We start from the raw sequence: 22,395 nt of genomic DNA, 5'->3' as shown, positions 1-22,395 counted from the left end.
TCTGAGTGAATTAACCCAGACTCAAAAGAACATGCATTGTATGAACTCATTTTTGTTAGCCATAAAGGTCAGGATACCAATGATACACCTCAAATAGTGAAAGATGTTAAACAAGAAGGGAGCATGAGGAAGGAAGAAGAGAGGCTACCATGGAAGGGTAATAACCTGCAGGAGGAAGAAACAGAGCAGCCATGTAAAGGGGCGAAGGAAAAGCAGAGAAGTGGGCTACTCCAGTTGAACAAGAGCAGCCAAATCAGAACAGAGAAATGGAGTTATCTGTGGGAGGGAGATTCTAACAGCATGGAGGGTAGGCAGTTGTGCAGCATAAACCATACTGCTTAAAGCATACTAAAATATAAGGCTGTGTGTGTGTGCCTTTCATTCAGGAACATAAGTGGTCTAAGGTGGGAAGGAACCCTGCAATTCATTAAAGTATTTATAATACAATAGCCTACAGTGGGGATATGAAATCAGAAATGGAAATATCCTATAGCCAGGCAAGGCTCTCACTGGAGGAATTAGGACTTCAACCCACCCACAGCCCTTTTGACTCAAAATTTGTCCTGCTGTACACATGGCTCTAGCTGTATATGTAGTAGAGGATTGCCTAAGGAATCAATGGGAGAAGAGGTCCTTGGTCTTATGAAGGCTTGATAGAGTCCCCAGGGTAGAGAAGTTGAGGGAGAGGAGGTGGGAGCAGAGTGGGTGGATGAACACCCTCACAGAAACAGGGGGAGGGAGGATGGAATAGGGAGTTTCTGGGAGGGGGGAAACCAGGAAAGGAGATAACATTTGAAATGTAAGTAAAGAAAATATCCAGTTAAAAGCATAAAAATACCTTTCCTGTCTAAAAGAAATGCAGGGACAAAGGATGAAGCAAAAACTAAGTGAAGGCCCAACTTGAGATCCATCCTATGTCAAAACACCTGTCTCTGAAACTATTAGTGATACTCTGTTGTGCTTGCAGGCAGGAGCCCAGCATAACTGTCCTCTGAGAGGCTCCACCCAGCAGCTGACTGAAATAGAAGCAGATACCTACATCCAAACACTGGATGAAGTTCCAGGACCCTTATGGAAAAGTTGGAGGAAGAATAGAGCCCTACATGGGATAGGAATTCTACAGGAACTCTTAGAGAGTCAACTAACCTGGACTCTTGGGAGCTCTCAGAGACTGAATCAACAACAAAAGAGCATACATTGGCTGGACTAAGGCCCCTGGCACATATAAACCTGTGTGGTTCAGTCTACAGTGGGTCACCCAACAACTAGAGCAGAGGCTGTTGCCCAAAGTTATTGTCTGTCTGTGAAATCCATTCCACAAAAGGGCTCCCTTGCCTAGCCTCAGTGGGAGAGGATGCACCTAACCTTCCAGAGATTCACAGCACCAGGGTAAGGGAATATGCCCAGGGCCCCACCATCTCAGAGGAGAAAGGGAAGGGAGATAATGGGATGGATTCTGTTAGGGGGCACCTGGAGCGGCAACACTTGGGATATGATTAAATACAAACATTATATAAATGTAAAAAATAAAATAATATTTGTTTTCAATACCCTATGCAATAAATAATTACCTTTTTAATGAAACAGGTTTCTCTTTGTTTATCCTGGCTATCGTATGTCTGTTTGAGCCTATGTCCTCAAATTCACAGAGATCTACATGCCTCTGTCTCCTGTGTACTAGGGTTAATAAATAGTATGCACCACCACTAGCAGGTAAAACTTATTTTTAAAATGAAAATTCTATTATACAGTTAAAGACTAAGGCCTTGTAGATACTAAGAAACTACTTGATCATGAAAGTAATCATATGAATACAAAAGTTTCTACTAAATAATGAACTTTACGAACAATATAATGTCTGTATACAGTTAAATTTTCTGCAAGCATCTATACTTTGCCAAGCAATCCTAAAAAATTAGAAGATTTTTTTTTGTTTGTTATTTTTCAATATAGGGTTTCTCTGTATAGCCCTGACTATCCTGGAACTCACTCTGCAGACCAGGCTGGCCTCGACTCAGAAATCTGCCTCCCTCTGCCTCCCAAGTGCTGGAATTAAAGGCATGTGCCACCACCTCCTGGCCTAGATGATTCTTTAAAACATTTTTAATTAGATATTTTCTTTATTTACATTTTAAATGTTATCCCCTTTCCTTGTATTCCCATCAAAAAAAAAAAAAAAAAAAAAGCCCTATCCCATGCTCTCTTCCCCTGCTCACCAACCCACCCACTCCCACTTCCCTGTCCTGGTATTCCCCTACACTGAGACATCAAGCCTTCTCAGGACCAAGAGCATCTCACTGATGTCTGATATTTTCTTAGGAATTATGTTTACTTAATAGTGTAAACAATAATTTTAAACCGAATATGTAGATGACTTATTTTGACAAGTCTATAAAACAAATTGCTGTAAATGAAGAAAAACTTTCATGGAAAATGTACATTGAAAATACAGCTCACCACGTAAAAAAGCACACTGAAAGATAACTATATTAACCTGTGAAATTGCAGAGATTTTTTCCAAATTTTCCTCTAGTTGCAGTCTGGATTTTTCTTCAATCTCTCGCTTTAACATTTCTGCCTCTCTGCGGTCTATCATATTCATTGATCTGTGACTTTCAAGGATTAATAATTCCTGTTTGAGCTTCTCCTCTCTATCTTCAGGCATTTTGCATTTCTCCTGGATGTCTGTCACAGCTAAGAAGTTCTGTTGCAGAGACTGGGATTTGTTTTCAAGTCCCTCATAGTTCAATAACACTTGGTTTAGCTTTCTTGTGGCAAGATCAATCTGCATCAAGAAATTAATACTGCTTATAGATGAAAAAGTTGACAGGAAATAATTTTTATTTTTTATTTTCTATATTCTTTGTTTACATTCCAAATGATTTCCCCTTTCCCGCTTCCCTCCTCCCCATAAGTCCCATAAGCCCTCTTCCCTCCACCTATTTCCCAATCAACCCCTCCCACTTCTCTGACCTGGTAATCCCCTACATTGCTGCATCAAGCCTTGATAGGAAATAAATTTAAGACTTAAACCATAATCAGGAGAGAAAGTGAACTTCAAAGTTGAAGAATGTACTTGCCTCCAAACTTGGCAAACTAAGTTTGATCCCCAGAATCCACATGGCAGGAAGGAGGGAACTCATTCCCACTTGTTCTCCTCTCCTTTCACATGCAAACCATTATACATGCATGCCATAACATGTGTATGCAAACCTGTATACCCTGAGAGAATAATGTATTCACTATTCTTTTAAGAATAAGCTTTGATTAAAACGCAGTTTAGTCAAGCTCTGTAATACTGAAATATGAACAGCTTCATTTTCAGTCTTCTCCTGGGTAAAATAAATGTGTCTTTTCAATATAAAAAATTTGAGAAAAGGAGCATGCCATGGTTGTCTCTGGAGGGGTGCCACAAGAGCCTTACAAATACAGAGGCAGATGCTACCAACCAACTATTGGACTGGGCACAGGGTCCGCAATGTTGGACCTGAAGGATGGTCCAGAGGAGCTGAAGGGGTTTACAGCAGCATGGGAAGAACAATGATTTTGGCCACCCAGATGCCCCAAGACTCCCAGGGACTGAACCATCAACCAAGGGACACACACACAAGGTTCCAGCAAAAAATGTGGCAGAGGAAGGCCTTGTTGGGCATCAGTGAGAGGAATGGTCCTTGGTCATGTAAAGATTCAACAGAGACTCCAACAAAGGGAAACTGAGGGGGTGGAGGTGGGAGTGTGTTTGGTGGAGGGTCATATACATGGAGACAGGGAAAGCAGAAGGGGGAGGGGGAGGGATATTAGGGGAGGGGGATATTGGGAAAGGTTTTACCATTGGCAATGTAAAGGAAGACGATATTCAACAAAAAAAGAATTTGAGAACATGTTCTCTATTTTCTGATATACTTAATACAGCTTATTATATTTATTTCTAGCTCATTTATTGGCAAAGGCAATAACATGTTATGTTGGACCACATAATTTTCATATCATACAAAATGACTTTTAATATTGGAAATTCAGTCTACTGCCTTGACTGTCTTTGACATATTACCTCAATTTCATGACTTTCAAAGTTTCTACAATAGAGTATTGTCTTCTTGAAGTAAGTTAAACAATTTATTCTGTGATCCTTGTGTTGACATGTTAAGTGTATTATGCTTCCATACTATCTTGACAAAAAGTAAATGCAGAAATTTAAAAGAATGGAGAATCTGTAGCTTGATACGTGATTTAGGATTGATTCAAGTGTATACAACCAGGTTTAATTTATTGTTGTTGGAAAACAGTTTCACTATATAGCTTTGGCTAGCTAGAACTTGACAGGCAGACAAAGCTGACCTCAAGCTCACAAACATCCCCCTACATCTGCCTCCTTAGTGCTGGAATCAAAGGCATATGCCACCTTCCCATAGACCTGGCATTAAGTTACAGCCAAGTGTAAAGACAGAAGTAAATGTATAGCATATATATGTGAGTAGAAAAAGACTCAATTACTTCTGGTTATAAAACTTTTACAATTATTTGTTTCATGGGTAAAATAGCTGAAAGCATTATAGTAACTAGTTTTTCACTCTGAAACCAAGTAAAACATACCTTTTGTTTTAGTGTAGTAATTTCATCAGTTTCAGATTCATTAGCATTTAAATCTTCAGGACAAGTAAACTTACCATTATCTTGTTCATTTGAGTTCTTTTGTCTCATTTTAGAAATGTTCTTCATGCTGGGGAAAATGATCAGAGAGAGAGACAGAGAAAGAGACAGAGAGAGAAACACACACACACATACACACACACACACACACAGAGAGAGAGAGAGAGAGAGAGAGAGAGAGAGAGAGAGAGAGAGAGAGACAGAGAGACAGAGAGACAGAGAGACAGAGAGACAGAGAGAGACAGAGAGAGACAGAGAGAGAGAGAGTTTTTAAAATTTATTTGAACGATGGGGCTTCTACTTTCCCATGCTGTCTCCAAACAAGCTATGTGGCTGCAGACAATACTGAAATCTAGTTCTTCTTGCCTGACCTCCCATGAACTCAGATCACAGGCATATATCACCATGCCCATCTCCTAAAGTATAATTATGTAATCACTTTATAACACAGGATAGATTTATTACATAAATGAAGCACGTGTATAAATTTTTCAAACCTGCAAATCCCAGGGGCACATGCTATTCTGGTTTGTTTTAGTATTCAAAACACAGAAAAAACATGAAGATTGGTGGTGTGGGAAGAGAGGATCTGGGAAGAGTTGGTTGAGGGAAAAGAATGTAAACAAAATAATGCTATGTGAAATTCTTATATTAGTTGGTTGTTTTGATATTTATTTTTATTTTATTGATAGAGAGAAAGGGGAAATTCCATCTAACTGTTGTCTGCAAAAACTGATTATAGCTGAAATATAACTACCATAGTAAAATGTTGAAGAGAGTATTCCATTCAAATAGTACTAAGATTCAAGCAGGCGTTTCTACCCTAATATCTGATAAAAATAAACTTCTAACAAAAATTAACAAAAATAGATAAAGTAAGAAAACTCTTTCTGTGCTCAAAGCACTGGTGGACCTATAACGCAAGCACAGTGAGATTAGTGGTTAAATTAGGGAAAGAGGTCCAGCTAATGAGTTGGGAAAATGACATGATAGTATACATAAGAGTTATAAAATTCTACTGATAAATTCTACCAATAATAAATTCAGAAGTGTGGCAGGATACAGAATAAACCTGCACAAATCAATAGCTCCTTTATACACCAACAACAAATGTAAGAGAAAGAGATCATGGATACATTCCCATTCACAGTAGCCTCAAAGGAAATGAAATGTCTCAGAATAATCCTAACCAGGTAGAAGGATATTTACAGTTAAGTCCTTAAAATTCTGAAGAAATAGACAGAAAAGACATTTGGAAATGGAAAGACTTCACATGGTCGTGAATTGGTAGAATCAAATTGTGAAAATTACCATTCTACAAAAAGCTATTAAGTATTCAATGCAATCCACATCAAAATAATCTTTTCCTTTACAAAAAAGAAAATGGAAACCATATGGTACCAAAAACATTTGAGCAAAAAACACAATGCTGGAGGAATTGCTTTCTAGAGCCCAAGATAAATTATCAAGGCACAGTAATACAACTGATATGGTTTTCCCACAAAAATAGATACATGGAAAGAATCTGAGAGTTGAACACATGTACATGTAATGCCAGCCACTTAATATCTGACAAAGATACAAAAATCATAAACTGGAGAAAAGAAAGCATTTTCAACAAATGATGCTGGGAAAATGAGATGTCCACATGTAGAACTAAAAAACAGACCTGTATCTGTGCAAATGTACAAGGAATAACTCGAAATGGGTCAAAGACTTTATCTGAAATATATAAAGTTTCTTTAAAATATATATAAGAAATCCCGAAGAATACAAAAGCCAATAATGAGGAAAGGCAAAAAAACACTTAAAGAAATACAGGAGAACTTTGGTCAACAGGCTGAGGTCATGAAAGAGGAAACACAAAAATCTCTTAAAGAGATCCACACATCAAATGAGATACAAGAAGAAAGGAGGAGTGGCCCCTGGTTCTGGAAAGACTCAGTGAAGCAGTATTCGACAAAACCAGAACGGGGAAGTGGGAAGGGGTGGGTGGGAGGACAGGGGAAGAGAAGGGGGCTTACGGGGCTTTCGGGGAGTGGGGGGCTAGAAAAGGGGAAATCATTTGAAATGTAAATAAATTATATCAAATAAAAAAATTAAAAAAAAAAAAGAAAATGCGAAATGCAAAAAGCTTGTAACCCAAAATATCCAGGAACTCCAGGACACAATGAGAAGACCAAACCTAAGGATTATAGGCATAGATGAGAGTGAAGATTTACAACTTAAAGGGCCAGCAAATATCTTCAATAAAATTATGGAAGAAAACTTCCCTAACCTAAAGAGAGAGATGCCCATGAATATACAAGAAGCCTACAGAACTCCAAACAGACTGGACCAGAACAGAAATACTTCCCGTCACATAATAATCAAAACACCAAATGTACTAAACAAAGAAAGAATATTAAAGGCAGTAAGAGAAAAAGGCCAAGTAACATATAAAGGAAGACCTATCAGAATCACAGCAGACTTTTCACCTGAGACTATGAAGGCTAGAAGATCCTGGGCAGATCTCATGCAGACTCTAAGAGAACACAAATGCCAGCCAAAACTACTATACCCAGCAAAACTCTCAATCACCATAGATGGAGAAACTAAGATATTCCATGTCAAAACCAGGTTTACCCAATATCTATCCACAAACCCAGCCCTACAAAGGATAATAGGAGGGAAACACCAATAGAAGGAGGGAAACTTCACCCTGGAAAAAGCAAGATAGTAACCTTTCATCAAACCCAAAAGAAGTAAACCAATCAAATTTAAAAAATAACGTCAAAAATGACAGGAAGTAACAATCACTATTCCTTAATATCTCTTAACATCAATGGACTCAATGCCCCAATAAAAAGACATAGACTATCCGAATGGATATGTAAACATGACCCTACATTTTGATGCTTACAGGAAACACACCTCAGGGTCAAAGACAAATACTACCTTAGAGTAAAAGGCTGGAAGACAATTTTACAAGCAAATGGTCTCAGGAAACAAGCTGGAGTAGCCATTCTAATATCAGATAAAATTGACTTTCAACCCAAAGTCATCAAAAGAGACTCTGAGGGACACTTTTTGCTGGTCAAAGGAAAAATACAACAAGAAGAACTCTCAATCCTAAACATCTATGCTCCAAATGCAAGGGCACCTTCTTTCATAAAAGAAACTTTATTAAAACTCAAAGCACACATTGCACCTAACACAATAATTGTGGGTGACTTCAACACTGCACTTTCCTCAATGGACCGATCAGGAAAACAGAAACTAAACAGGGACAGAATGAAACTAATTGAGGCTTTGAACCAATTAGATTTAACAGATATATATAGAACATTCTATCGTAAAGCAAAAGAATATACCTTTTTCTCAGCACCTCATGGTATCTTCTCCAAAATAGACCATATAATTGGTCACAAGACAGACCTCAACAAATATAAGAAGATTGAACTAATCCCATGCCTCCTATCAGATCACTATGGAGTAAAAGTGGTCTTCAATAGCAACCAAAACAACAGAAAACCCACATACACGTGGAAACTGAACAATATTCTACTCAATGATACCTTGGTCAAGGAAGAAATAAAGAAAGAATTTAAAGACTTTTTAGAACATAATGAAAACGAAGACACAACATACCCAAATCTATGGAACACAATGAAAGCAGTGCTAAGAGGAAAACTCATAGCCCTGAGTGCATCCAAAAAGAAAATGGAGAGAGCATACACTAACAGCTTAATGACACACCTGAAAGCCCTGGAACAAAAAGAAGCTATTTCACCCAGGAGGAGTAGAAGGCAGGAAATCATCAACCTCAGAGGCTGAAAACATCCAATGGAAAAAAGATAGCCTTTTCAACAAATGGTGCTGGTTCAACAGGAGGTCAGCATGCAGAAGAATGCGAATTGATCCATCCCTGTCTCCTTGTACTAAGCTCAAATCCAAATGGATCAAGGACCTCCACATAAAGCCAGACACTCTGAAACTATTAGAAAAGAAGCTGGGGAAGACCCTTGAGGACATCGGTACAGGGAGAAAGTTTCTGAACAGAACACCAATTGCGTATGCTCTAAGAGCAAGAATTGACAAATGGGACCTCATAAAATTACAAAGTTTCTGTAAGGCAAAGGACACCATCAAGAGGACAAATCGGCAACCAACAAATTGGGAAAAGATCTTCACCAATCCTACAACAGATAGAGGGCTAATATCCAATATATATAAAGAACTCAAGAAGTTAGACTCCAGAAATCCAAACAACCCTATTAAAAAATGGAGTACAGAGTTAAACAAAGAATTCTCACCTGAAGAACTTCGGATGGCAGAGAAGCATCTTTAAAAATGCTCAACTTCATTAGTCATTAGAGAAATGCAAATCAAAACAACCCTAAGATTTCATCTTACACCAGTCAGAATGGCTAAGATTAAAAATTCAGGAGACAGCAAGTGTTGGAGAGGGTGTGGAGAAAGAGGAACACTCCTCCACTGCTGGTGGGGTTGCAAATTGGTACAACCACTCTGGAAAGCAGTCTGGCGGTTCCTCCGAAAACTGGGCACCTCACTTCCAGAAGATCCTACTATACCACTCCTGGGCATATACCCAGAAGACTCCCCACCATGTAATAAGGATACATGCTCTACTATGTTCATAGCAGCCCTATTTATAATTGCCAGATGCTGGAAAGAACCCAGGTATCCCTCAACAGAAGAGTGGATGCAAAAAATTTGGTATATCTACACAATGGAGTACTATTCAGCCATTAGAAACAATGAATTCATGAAATTCTTAGGCAAATGGATGGAGCTAGAGAACATCATACTAAGTGAGGTAACCCAGACTCAAAAGGTGAATCATGATATGCACTCACTAATAAGTGGATATTAACCTAGAAAACTGGAATACCCAAAACATAATCCACACATCAAATGAGGTACAAGAAGAAAGGAGGAGTGGCCCCTGGTTCTGGAAAGACTCAGTGAAACAGTATAACGGGGAAGTGGGAAGGGGTGGGTGGGAGGACAGGGGAAGAGAAGGGGGCTTACGGGACTTTCGGGGAGTGGGGGGGCTAGAAAAGGGGAAATCATTTGAAATGTAAATAAATTATATCGAATAAAAAAATAAAAAAAAGAAGAATCATATAACTAAAAAAAAAAAAAAAAGAAGAAGAAGTGCTCAACATCATTAGTCTTTAGGGAAATGCATATCAAAACAACCCTGAGATTTCACCTTACACCAGTCAGAATGGCTAAGGTAAAAAACTCAGGAGACAGCAGGTGTTGGCGAGGATGTGGAGAAAGAGGAACACTCCTCCACTGTTGGTGGCACTGTAAGATGGTACAACCACTTTGGAAATCAGTCTGGAGGTTCCTCAGAAAACTGGACATTAGACTTCCAGAGGACCCTGCTATACCTCTCCTGGGCATATACCCAAAGGATTCCCTGGCATGCAATAAAGACACATGCTCCATTATGTTCATAGCAGCCTTATTTATAATAGCCAGAAGCTAGGAAGAACCCAGATGCCCCTCAAAGAAGGAATGGATACAGAAAATGTGGTATATTTACACAATGGAATACTACTCAGCAATTAGAAACAATGAATTCACAAAATTTTTAGGCAAATGGTTTGATCTGGAAAATATCATCCTAAGTGAGGTAACCCAATCACAAAAGAATACACATGGAATGCAATCTCTGATAAGTGGATATTAATTAGCCCAGAAGCCCTGAATACCCAAGGCACAAATGGCATAACAAATGACTCCCATGAACAAGTATGGAGAGGGTCTTGATCCTGGAAAGGATTGATCTAGCATTGGAAGGGAATATAAGGACAGAGAAAAAGGAGGGAGGTGATTGGAGAAGGGATGGAGAGAAGAAGGCTTATGGGACATATGGGGAGGGGGTATCCAGGAAAGGGGAAATCATTTGGAAGGTAAACAAAGAATATAGAAAATAAAAATATTTTTTAAAAAAGACCAAAAAACCCCAGATTTTTTACTTAATGTATGTGAGTACACTGTCTCTCCCTTCAGACACACAAGAAGAGGGCATTATATCCCATTAAAGATGGTTCTGAGTCACCATGTGGTCATTGGGAATTGAACTCATGACTGCTGGAAGAGCAGTCAGTGCTTTTAAGAGCTTGAGCTATCTCACCAGCCTCTATATCTAATTTTTTAAATCTTTTGTCTGTCTGTCTGTCTATCTATCTATCTATCTATCTATCTATCTATCTATCTCAAACTCCAGATTTTATTCCACATCTGATACCTTCTCCCACGACCCTGTCTCCACAAGGATGTCCCCACCATTCATCCTCCATTGTACCAGATCTCTAAACTCCCTGGAGCCTCCAGACTCTTGAGGGTTAAGTGCATTTTCTCCGACTAAACCCAGTCCTCTGCTGTATATGTGTTGCGGGCCTCATATCACCTGGTATATGCTGCCTGGTTGGTGTTCCAGTATCAGAGATCTCAGGTTAATTGAGGCTTCTGGTCCCCTAACAAGGTTGCCCTCCTCCTTATCTTCTTCCAGATTTTCCCTAATTCAAACACAGGGTGCAGCAGCTTCTGTCCATTGGTTGGGTGCAAATATCTGCATCTGACTCTTTCGGTTGCTTGTTGTATCTTTCAGAGTACAGTCATGACAAGTCACTTTTGGTGAGGGCTCCATAGCCTCAGTAATAATGTCAGGTCTTGGGGCCTCCCCTTAAGCTGGATCCCACTTTGGGCCTATCGCTGTACCTCTTTTCCTCACGTTGTTCTCCTTTTCCATTTCTGCAGTTCTTTCAGATAGAAACAAATATGGGTCAGAATTTTGACTCTGAGATGGCAACCCCTCACAAATTGATGCCCTGTCTTTCTGCTGGAGGTGGGCTTTACAGGTTTCCTCTCTCCAATGTAAGGCATTTCCTCTAAGGTCTCTGCCATTGAATCCAGAGAGTCTCTCACCTCCCAGGTCTCTGATACATTCTGGGGCTTTCCCCCAACCTCCTAATTCCTCAGGCTGCCTGTTTCCATTCTTTCTGCTGGCACTCAGGACTTCAGTCCTTTTCCCCACCCAGTACCAGACCATGTTCCCTTCCCCCTTCCCCTTTCCCTCCCAGGTCCCTCTCTCTATCCCCCATTTTGGTTGCTTTCTTCTCCCTTCCAAGTGTCCTGAGGCATCCTCACTTTGTCCCTTCGGCTTGTTTAACTCTTTGAGTTTAGTGGATTATATCTTGGGTATTCTGTACTTTTAAAATTTTTTGTCTTATATCCACTTATTGCTGAGTACATACCAAGCATGTCCTTTGGAGTCTGAATGTCCTCACTCAAGATGATATTTTCTAGTTCCATCCATGTACCTGTAAAACGCGGGATGTCCTTGTTGTTCATAGCTAAAGAGAATTCCATTGTGTAAATGAACCACATTTACTTTATCCATTCTTCTGTCATGGGGCATCTGTGTTGTTTCCAGCTTCTGGCTATCACAGAGAAGGCTGTTATGAACTTAGTGAAACAAGTACCCCTGTAGCATGGTGGGTATCTGTGGGTATATTCCCAAGAGTCATATTGCCAGGTCTTCAGGTAGATCTATATATCATTTTTTAAAGATATCATATCTTCTATATCCCCTTTTAATGTTTTATTTATTTTTTATTTGTATGTATATAGGTGTTTTGCCTGCACATATGTTGGGCACTACATGCATGAAATACACAGTGAAGGATAGAGAGGGCCTCAACTTCTCCCGGGAATGGAAAATAGACAGTTGTGATTGCTATGTGGGTACTGGGAATTGAACCCAGTCCTCTAGAAGAACACCCAGCTGCTCTTAACTGTTCCCATATCTCTCTAGCCCTGTTTATAACTTTTCAGTAATGTAAAGAAATGGTAGGGCTTAGTAATGCTGCTTGTAATTCCAGTAGTTAGTAAGCTGAGTTAGGAGGATCAGATTCAGCATGAGGTAATGGAGCCAGCCTCAGATACATATTAAGTTTAGCTGTGCTACATTAGCCTTTCCTCAAAATAAACCCCTCACAATCAGGGCAGTTAAGTCTATAGGAACTTTTTCTATGTTTCCTATTTTGTTTGTTTGTTCCACTCAGGATTTCTCTGTGTAGTGCTGGCTGTGCTGAAAGTCATCTGTAGAACAGGCTGTCCTCAAACTCAGTGACTCTCCAGGCTCAGCCTCACCAGTGCTCGAATTAAAGGCATGCACTTCTACTACCGCCTGGCTAGTGCATTGTCCCCTAACTTTCATTTTTGGAGCTTTTGAGATGGATCAGGTTTGGATCCCAGCAAGCACATGGTGTCTGAAATTTTAGTTCCAGGATATTCCATACCCTTTCTGACTTCCATAATCACAGAGATACATACAGGAGACTACTCATTCACATAAAATTTTTAAAAATTAAAAAAGAAATGAAATTTATTTTTTAGTATTTTAAAAATACAATTATTTATTTGTGTGGAAGTGTTCAGCCTGTGTGTGTATGTATATATGTGAACCATAAGTGCCTGCGATCTAAGAAGGTCAAAAACGTGGTCTGATTCCCTGGAACTGTTGTAGCAGATACTTGTGGGCTATCCTATGGGTGCTGAATAAAGAACTTGTGTCTTATAGAAGAGCAACTTAACTAATAAGCCATCTTCTTCGACCCTTTAAGGAATTTGAAAAGATCTCTACCTGGCTTTCACACTCAAACAAGTCGAAGACCTGCTGGGATAGAAACTGGTAATAAAATCTTAATCGCTAAAAGGACAATAGTAGAGAATTGACAAAATGCAAAATCTATATTCTCTTTAGGTTTTGTCGACCTAATACTAACTTGTCTCCATCAGACTCTACTGTGGGCAAGTCTCTGAAGCTATTTATTGATTGATGTAGGACAGCAAAACCCACAGTTGCTGTGGCCATTTCTGGGAGGGTGGTGATACAGGGTTCAATAAGAAGTCAGGTTGAGCAAGGCACAGAAAGGAAGCCAATTAGAACCATTCCTCCATGACCTTTGCCACATGGACCCTGAGTTCCTGTCTTGGCTTACAGCTTAGTCAGCCTTCTATTGCTATGAAGAGATACCATGACCACAGCAACTCATATAAACGAAAACACTTAAAAAGACAGTTCAGAGGTTTAGTCAGGGTGAGGCACATGAGAGAGATGGGACCTGGCTTGAGCATTTGAAACCTCGGAGCTCACCCCAGTTACACAGTTCTAACCAGACCATACCTACTCCCACAAAGCTACACCCCCTAACAGTACCATAACCTGTTGACCAAGCTTTCAAACACATGAGCCTAAGAGGCCATTCCTATTCCAACCAGCACAGCTTACCTCAGTGATGCAATGTAGCCTGAAATTGTAAATATTTAGGAAATGTGATTGATAAACAGGTATTTTTTCCTGACTTTCAATTTCTTTTTTCTTCCTTCCATTCTTTCTTTCTTTCTTTTTTCTTTTTGAGTTTTATGTAGTCAAGGCTGTCCTTGAACTCACTGTGCACTGAGACTGCTCTTGATTTCCTCATGTTCTTGACTCCACCTCCTCGGTATTTGGACTACAGGAATGCTCCATCACCCTAGATTGTGGGTATGTATGTGTACATGTGTGGGCATATGAGTGTACATGCTATGCAAGCATGTGTGAAGGTCAGAGTTGATCTTATTTTTTTCTATCTCCATCTACCTTTTGTGGCAAGGACTCTCACTGATCCTGGCCCACACAGACAGCCTAGTCGGCTAGTGAAATCCAGAGGTCCACCTGTCCCAATACACTCAGCTTTTACATGGATGAAAGGAATCTGAACTCAGGTCTTAATGGTTGAACAGCAGCCACTTTACCTTCTTCTCCCTTCCTCCTCTTTACAACCTTTGAAAGTCTAAATTTGCTTCTAGATATAAAGCATTTTAAAGATGAACTATACAGAACAAATAATAAGACAAATAACTTATCATTCAGGGGGTTGAGGCAAGATGATTCAAAATTCATTCCACACTGTCTCTTTAGTGGTAGGAACACATGCATATACTACCACACCCAGCTTTATACTAGAAACTTGGAAGGTGTATGTTGAGTCCAGAAAGATGGCTCAGTGGGTGAAGATGCATTCTGCCAAACTGACATGAGTTCAATCACCCACACTATCTTGTGGGAGATGGCCCTCAAATTGTCTCCTGGTTTCCAAGTGTACACTGTGCCATGAGTATGAACATATGCATTTAAAAATCAAAAAAAATAATGATAAAAGAGAAAGGGTCAATCTGGGCATTATAGCTGTAATTTCACCACTTAAAAATAATCCTTGTCCTTCTAATTTCAAAGATCCTATCTTCTAAGCAGAACTTCTAGGACAGACTTGGCTGAACATTTGAATTGAAAGGCAGCCTGGGATATAGGAGACATTGTTTGAAATAATAGACATGTAGCCCTAGAACGTAGTATGGTGATATATGCCTATAATCTCGCCATTTGGATAATAGCTACAAGGATCATAACTTCAAGACCACTCTGAACATATCAAGTTCAAGGGTAGCCTGAACAATAGAGTAAGATCATGCCTCAACAACCAAACCAAATAAAACAAAACAAACTACCAAAACAACAAGGACTTGCTGAATATGCCTCAGTGATGGCAGTCACTTACACTGCAGTCTCCTGGGAAAAAGAGCATTTTGTCAGAGTATCCCTGTGCCAGGGAGAAGCTAATATTTTTTTTCTTATCTACTTGAATCTAATAAAAAAATTTGATATTCTTGAGTGTGCATTTTATAGCTTCTATAAACCAATAGTTGTTAGAAATTATGGGGTTCCAAGTGTAAAATGACCAATGTTATCCATCGACTAATGTATGAATGTTATCCTGTGCCCATTAGTTTTTGTCAAAATTGCACAAGCTAGAGTAATTTGGAGAAGAAAAAAGAAATGAGTTGAGTGTAGGTAAGGTTATGGGGCATTTTGATTGATTGATGTCACTAGGTATGAAGTCATTACTGAATATATGTATATAATTGCATAATATTACGTACTATAATACAAACTAATACAGAGTTCATAACCCAGTCAACAACAACCTTCTGGAATCTGTTGTAATTCATATGATTCCAGCTATTGCTTTTAAAGTAGAAAGTATTGGGGTTTGGATAGCTAATTTCTATGAAAGGATCATGCTCTTGAACTTTGTTCTCTAACATGTGGCCCTGTTTTCTGAGGTTATAGAAAATCTGAAAAAAAAATACAGCCTAGCAGAAAGAAGTGGGTCATAGTGAATAGAGGGACTGATAACTGTGCGAAACCATCTTCAAATCTCTACTGCCATACTGACCATGAGCCTATCCTGCCTTGAGGAAAGAAAATAAAGAAAACCCATGGGTTATACCCAGCCATTATTGGTCCATTTCAGCTCTGACCTCAAGATAAGCCATTGTGAGGTCTTTTACTTGCCTAGTTACAGCTTTGGCTGAGAATGCTCCCTATCCTTATAGTACAGTTTGCTGTTGGTTAGTTGGTTGGTTAGTTTATTGGTTGGTTGGTTGGTTGGCTGGCTGGTTGGAAAGTAATTTGATTTCTAAGCTGGCAACCCACTGGACTTAGATCTTTGTGAATTGTTGAATCTGAGCACAGTAAGTTTTCTTCTGTATTCCTATGTTTCATTTTAGAGGGTTTTGTTTTCTGGATTTAAACTAAGTCTCCCTCTCTTCCTGTATTTTCTTGGTTTGATAACTGAATTTTTATTTTCTTTTTTAATTAGATTTTTTATTCTATTTTACAATGTCATATTTTGTATGTCTTTATTCCTTCACTAATTTTGAACAGTAGATTATAATAACTATACAACATGAACAATCTCACAGTGACATTTCCAGACATGTACATGAAGAACTTTTCACACATTCCCCTTGCCTGCTCCTTACAAGTACCTCAGTGTTTCTCTTTTCTGTCCAGACCCTTACTTTGCAAGTACAGGCCCAGTGGTATAAAGTCCTCTTATTTACAGGACTGATATGCCATATTGGATGGAATGGATACAGAAAATGTGGTATATATACACAATGGAGAACTATTCGGCCATTAGAAATAATGGATTCATACAATTCTTAGACAAATGGATGGAACTGGACAACATCATCCTAAGTGAGGTAACCCAGTCTCAAAAGAACACTCATGGTATGCACTCACTGATAAGCAGATATTAGCCTAGAAGCTTGGAATACCCAGGAAACAATTCACATATCAAATGATGACCAAGAAGAAGGAAGGAGTGGCCCCTGGTCCTAGAAAGGCTCAGTGCAGCAGTGTAGGACAATACCAGGATAGGAAATGGAAAGGGGTAGATTGAGGAACAGGAGGAAGGAAGAGGATTTATGGGACTTCCAGGGAGGGGGAATTGAGGAAAGGGGAAATCACTTGGAATGTAAATAAAGAATATATCAAATAAAAAAAGAAATACAGGTACAGGTAGAAGTCCTTAAAGAAATACAGGAAAGCACAACCTCTAAAAATAGAGGGAGAAACAATTTAAAAAAATCACAAAAGTAAACAACTCTGGACATAGAAAACCTAGGAAGTTGAACAAGAGTCATAGATGGCAATCATTACCATCAGAATACAAGAGATAGAGGAAAGAATCTCAGATTCAGAAGACACCATAGAAAACATTGACAGCAAAGTCAAAGAAAATGCAAAATATTAAAAGCTCCTAACCAAAAACATACGGGAAATTCAGGACACAATGCAAAGACCAAACCTAAAGATGATAGGTATAGAAGAGAGTGAATATTTCCAGATTAAAGTTCCAGTAAATATCTTCAACAAAATTATAGAAGAAAACTTCCCTAACCTAAAGAAATAGATGTCCATGAACATACAAGAAGACTACAGAACTCCAAATAGATTAGACCAGAACAGAAAATCCTCCTGTCACATAATAGTCAAAACACCAAATACACTAAAAACAGAAAGAACATTAAAAGCATTAACAGAAAATGTCAAATAACATATAAAGGCAGACCACGATTACACCAGAGCTCTCAACAGAAACTATGAAAGCATAAAGATCCTGGGAAGATGTCATACACACCCTAAGAGAATATAAATTCCTATCCAGGCTACTGTAACTAGCAAGACTCTCAATTACCATAGAGAGAAATCAAGATAATCCATGATAAAACCAAATTTACACAATATCTTTCCACAAATCAAGCTCTACAAAGGATATTAGATGGAAAATGCCAACACAAGGAGGGAAACCCTAGAAAAAGCAAGAAGATAACCTTTCATAAAACCCAAAGGAAGATAGTCACACAAACATAATTCTGCCTCTAACAGCAAAAATAACAGCAAGTAACAGTCACTTTTCCTTAACATCTATTAACATCAATAAACTCAATTCCCCAATAAAACAACATAGACTAATAGACGGATATGCAAACAGGACCCATCATTACAGGAAACCCAAGTCACTGACAAAGACAGACATTAACTCAGTGTAAAAGTTGGAAAATAATTGTTCCAAGCAAATGGTTCCAAGAAACAAGCTGGAGTAGCCATTCTAATATCGAATAAAATCGATTTTCAACCTAAAGATATCAAAAAAGGAAGGACACTTCATACTGATCAAAGGAAAAATCTATCAAGATAATCTCTCAATTCTGTACGTTTATGCTCCAAATGCAAGGGTAACCACATTCATAAAAGAAACTTCACTAAAGCTCAACGCACACATCACATTCCACACAATAATAGTGGGAGAACTCAACACCAGACTCTCAGCAATAGACAGATCATGTAAACAGAAACTAAGCAGAGACACAGTGAAACTAACAAAACTTATGAACCAATCATCTAACAGATATCTGTATAACAATTCAAACTAAAGCAAAAGAATATACCTTCCCCTCAGCACCTCAAGCACCTTCTAGAAAATTGTCAATCTAATTGGTCACAAATCAGAACTCAACAGATTTGGGAAGATTGAAATAATCCTAGGCACCCTATCAGATCACCATGGACTAAGGCTGGTCTTAAATTCCAACAAAAACAAGGGAAATACACGTAAACATGGAAAAAGAACAATGCTCTACACAATGATAAATTGGTCAAGGAAGAAATAAAGAAAAAATGGAAAGACATTTTAGAATTTAATGAAAATGAAACATCATATGAAAACATAAGGGACACAAGGAAGCAGTGGTAAAAGGAAAACTCATAGTTCCAAGTGCCTCCAAATAGAAACTGGAGAGAGTTTACACTAGCAGCTAGACGCACACCTGAAAGCACTAGAACATAAAGAAGCAAATACACCTAAGATGAGTAGACAGCAGAAAATAATCAAACCAAGGACTGAAATCAACCAAGTAGAATCAAAAAGAACTATACAAATAATCAACAAAACCAAGAGCTGGTTCTTTGAAAAAAATCAACAAGATAAATAAACCCTTTGCCAGACTAACATAAGGGCAAAGAAAGAGTACCCAAATTAGTAAAATCAGAAATTAAGAGTCACCCCAAGATACTTTATACTGTTTGTGGCTATTGTGAGGGGGGTCATTTCCCTAATTTCTTTCTCAGCCTGCTTATCCTTTGAATATAGGAAGGCCACTGATTTGCAAAAGATCTGTATGACAAGAACTTCAAGACTCTGAAGAAGGAAATGGAAGAAGACCTCAAAAAATGGGAAAACCTCCCATGCTCATGGATTGGCAGGATCAATATAGTTAAAATGGCCATTTTGCCAAAAGCAATATTCAGATTCAATGCAATACCCATCAAAATCCTAACTCAATTCTTCACAGAGTTAGAAAGAGCAATTATCAAATTCATCTGGAATAACAAAAAACCCAGGATAGCTAAAACTATTCTCAGCAACAAAAGAAAGTCTGGGGGAATCAGTATCCCTGACCTCAAGCAATACTACAGAGCAATAGTGTTAAAAACTGCATGGTATTGGTACAGTGACAGGCAGGCAGATCAATGGAACAGGATTGAAGATCCAGAAATGAACCCACACACCTATGGCCACTTGATCCTCGACAAAGGGGCTGAAAACATCCAATGGAAAAAAGATAGCCTTTTCAACAAATGGTGCTGGTTCAACTGGAGGTCAGCATGCAGAAGAATGCAAATTGATCCATCCTTGTCTCCTTGTACTAAGCTCAAATCCAAATGGATCAAGGACCTCCACATAAAGCCAGATACTCTGAAGCTAATAGAAAAGAAACTGGGGAAGACCCTTGAGGACATCGGTACAGGGAGAAAGTTTCTGAACAGAACACCAATATCGTATGCTCTAAGATCAAGAATTGACAAATGGGACCTCATAAAATTACAAAGTTTCTGTAAGGCAAAGGACACCATCAAAAGGACAGATCGGCAACCAACAAATTGGGAAAAGATCTTCACCAATCCTACATCAGATAGAGGGCTAATATCCAATATATATAAAGAACTCAAAAAACCAAACAACCCTATTAAAAAATGAGGTACAGAGTTAAACAAAGAATTCTCACCTGAAGAATATCGGATGGTGGAGAAACATCTTTAAAAATGCTCAACTTCAGTAGTCATTAGGGAAATGCAAATCAAAACAACCCTGAGATTTCACCTTACACCAGTCAGAATGGCTAAGAGTAAAAATTCAGGAGACAGCAGGTGTTGGCGAGGATGTGGAGAAAGAGGAACACTCCTCCACTGCTGGTGGGGTTGCAAATTGTTACAACCACTCTGGAAATCAGTCTGGCGGTTCCTCCGAAAACTGGGCACCTCACTGCCAGAAGATTCTGCTATACCACTCCTGGGCATATTCCCAAAAGATTCCCCAGCATGTAATAAGGATACATGTTCTACTATGTTCATAGCAGCCCTATTTATAATTGCCAGAAGTTGGAAAGAACCCAGGTATCCCTCAACAGAAGAGTGGATGCAAAAAATGTGGTATATATACACAATGGAGTACTATTCAGCCATTAGAAACAATGAATTCATGAATTTCTTAGGCAAATGGATGGAGCTGGAGAACATCATACTAAGTGAGGTAACCCAGACTCAAAAGATGAATCATGGTATGCACTCACTAATAAGTGGATATTAACCTAGAAAACTGGAATACCCAAAACATAATCCACACATCAAATGAGGTACAAGAAGAACGGAGGAGTGGCCCCTTGTTCTGGAAAGACTCAGTGAAGCAGTATAGAACAAAATTAGAACAGGGAATTGGGAAGGGTTGGGTGGGAAAACAGAGGGAGGGAAGGGGACAGTTGGGACTTTCGGGGAGTGGGGGTCCAGAAAAGGGGAAATCATTTGAAATGTAAATAAATATATCAATAAATTAAAAAAAGTGACAAGCAAAAAAAAATCAGAAATTAAGAGAAACATAGCAACAGGAACTGTGGAAATTCAAAAAATCATCAGTCCTTACTACAAAAGCTTGTAGTCTACAAAATTGGAAAATCTGGATGAAATGGACAATTTTCTAGACATGTACAATGTGACAAAGCTCAACTGGATCAAATAAACCATCTAAACTGTCCCACAATCACTAAAGAATTATAAGCAGTCATTAAAAGTCTCCCCACCAACAAAAACCTCTGGAACAGATGGGTTTAGTCCAGAATTCTGTCAGACCATCAAAGAAGACCTAATACCAACACTTTTCAAACTATTCCACAAAATAGAAACAGTAGGAATGCTACCCAATTTGTTCTATGAAGCCACAATTATGCTTAAACTGAAACCATACAAAGACCAAAGAAACAGAACTTCACACCAATTTCCCTTATGAACATTGATACAACAATAAACAAAATTTCTTGCCAAATAAATCCAAGAAATCATCAAAACGATCATTCACCATGATGAATGGTTCATCCCAGGGATTCAGGGGTGGTTCAATATGCAGAAATCCATCAATGTAATCCACTTTATAAACAAACTCAAAGAAAAAAAACCCACATGATCATTTCATTAGATATTGAGAAAGCATTTGACAAAATCCAACACCTGGTCATGATAAAAGTCTTGGAAAGATCAGAAATTCAAGGATCACTTCGAAATATAGTAAAAGCAAAAAATATACAGCAACCCAGTAGCCAAGATCAAATTAACTGGAGGGAAACTTGAAGCAATGCCACTGAAATCAGAAACTAGATAAGGCTGCCCACTTTCTCCCTACCTGTTCAATATAGTACTTGAAGTCCTCGCCAGAGCAATTAAACAATAAAGGGTGGTCAAAGGCATTCAAATTGCAAAGTAAGAAGTCAAAGTATCATTACTTACAGATGATATGATATACTTAAGTGATCCCAAAAATTGCAGCAGAGAGAGAACTCCTAAACCTGATAAACAACTTCATCAAAGTGGCAGGATATAAAACTAACTCAAAGAAATCAGTAGCCTTCATATACTCAAAGGATAAACAGGCTGAGAAAGAAATTACGGAAATGACACACCTCATGAAAGTCATAAGAAATATAAAATATCTTGGGAGTGACTCTAACCAAGCAAGTGAAAGATCTGTATGACAAGAACTTCAAGTCTCTGAAGAGAGAAAGAAACCAAAGAAGATCTCAGAAGATGGAAAGATCTCCCATACTCTTGGATTGGCAGGATTAATATAGTAAAAATCAAATCTTGGTGAAAGCAATCTACAGATACGATCCCAATCAAAATTCCAACTCAATTCTTCATAGAGTTGGAAAGAGCAATTTGCAAATCACTTTGGAATAACAAAAACCCCAAGAGAGCAAAACTGTTCTCAGCAATAAAAGACC

The 22,395-nt window shown here is 38.7% G+C and overlaps 4 protein-coding genes across 8 annotated transcripts in view; 1 reads left to right on the top strand and 3 right to left on the bottom strand.

Moving 5' to 3' along the window:
• LOC127665124 (uncharacterized) overlaps positions 1-22,395 on the bottom strand; it is a 565,077-nt gene that overhangs the window by 14,221 nt on the left and 528,461 nt on the right. The window lies entirely within an intron of this gene.
• LOC127665122 (ankyrin repeat domain-containing protein 26-like) overlaps positions 1-22,395 on the top strand; it is a 922,395-nt gene that overhangs the window by 650,987 nt on the left and 249,013 nt on the right. The gene's annotated exons all lie outside the window — the stretch shown is intronic.
• LOC127665125 (ankyrin repeat domain-containing protein 26-like) overlaps positions 1-22,395 on the bottom strand; it is an 870,635-nt gene that overhangs the window by 837,615 nt on the left and 10,625 nt on the right. The gene's annotated exons all lie outside the window — the stretch shown is intronic.
• The window catches only part of LOC127665123 (ankyrin repeat domain-containing protein 26-like), a 484,272-nt gene continuing 466,549 nt past the window's right edge, over positions 4,673-22,395 (bottom strand). For both annotated transcript variants that reach the window (XM_052157536.1, XM_052157535.1), the window contains exon 16: positions 4,673-4,720. The gene's annotated coding sequence lies outside the window, so the exon portion shown is untranslated. The remainder of the gene's footprint in view (positions 4,721-22,395) is intronic.

This window comes from Apodemus sylvaticus, chromosome 14 (assembly GCF_947179515.1).
Source record: "Apodemus sylvaticus chromosome 14, mApoSyl1.1, whole genome shotgun sequence".
NCBI lineage: Eukaryota > Metazoa > Chordata > Mammalia > Rodentia > Muridae > Apodemus > Apodemus sylvaticus.
The sequence above is the reverse complement of the archived record's forward strand: the minus strand, read 5'-3'. Positions and strand labels throughout refer to the sequence as shown.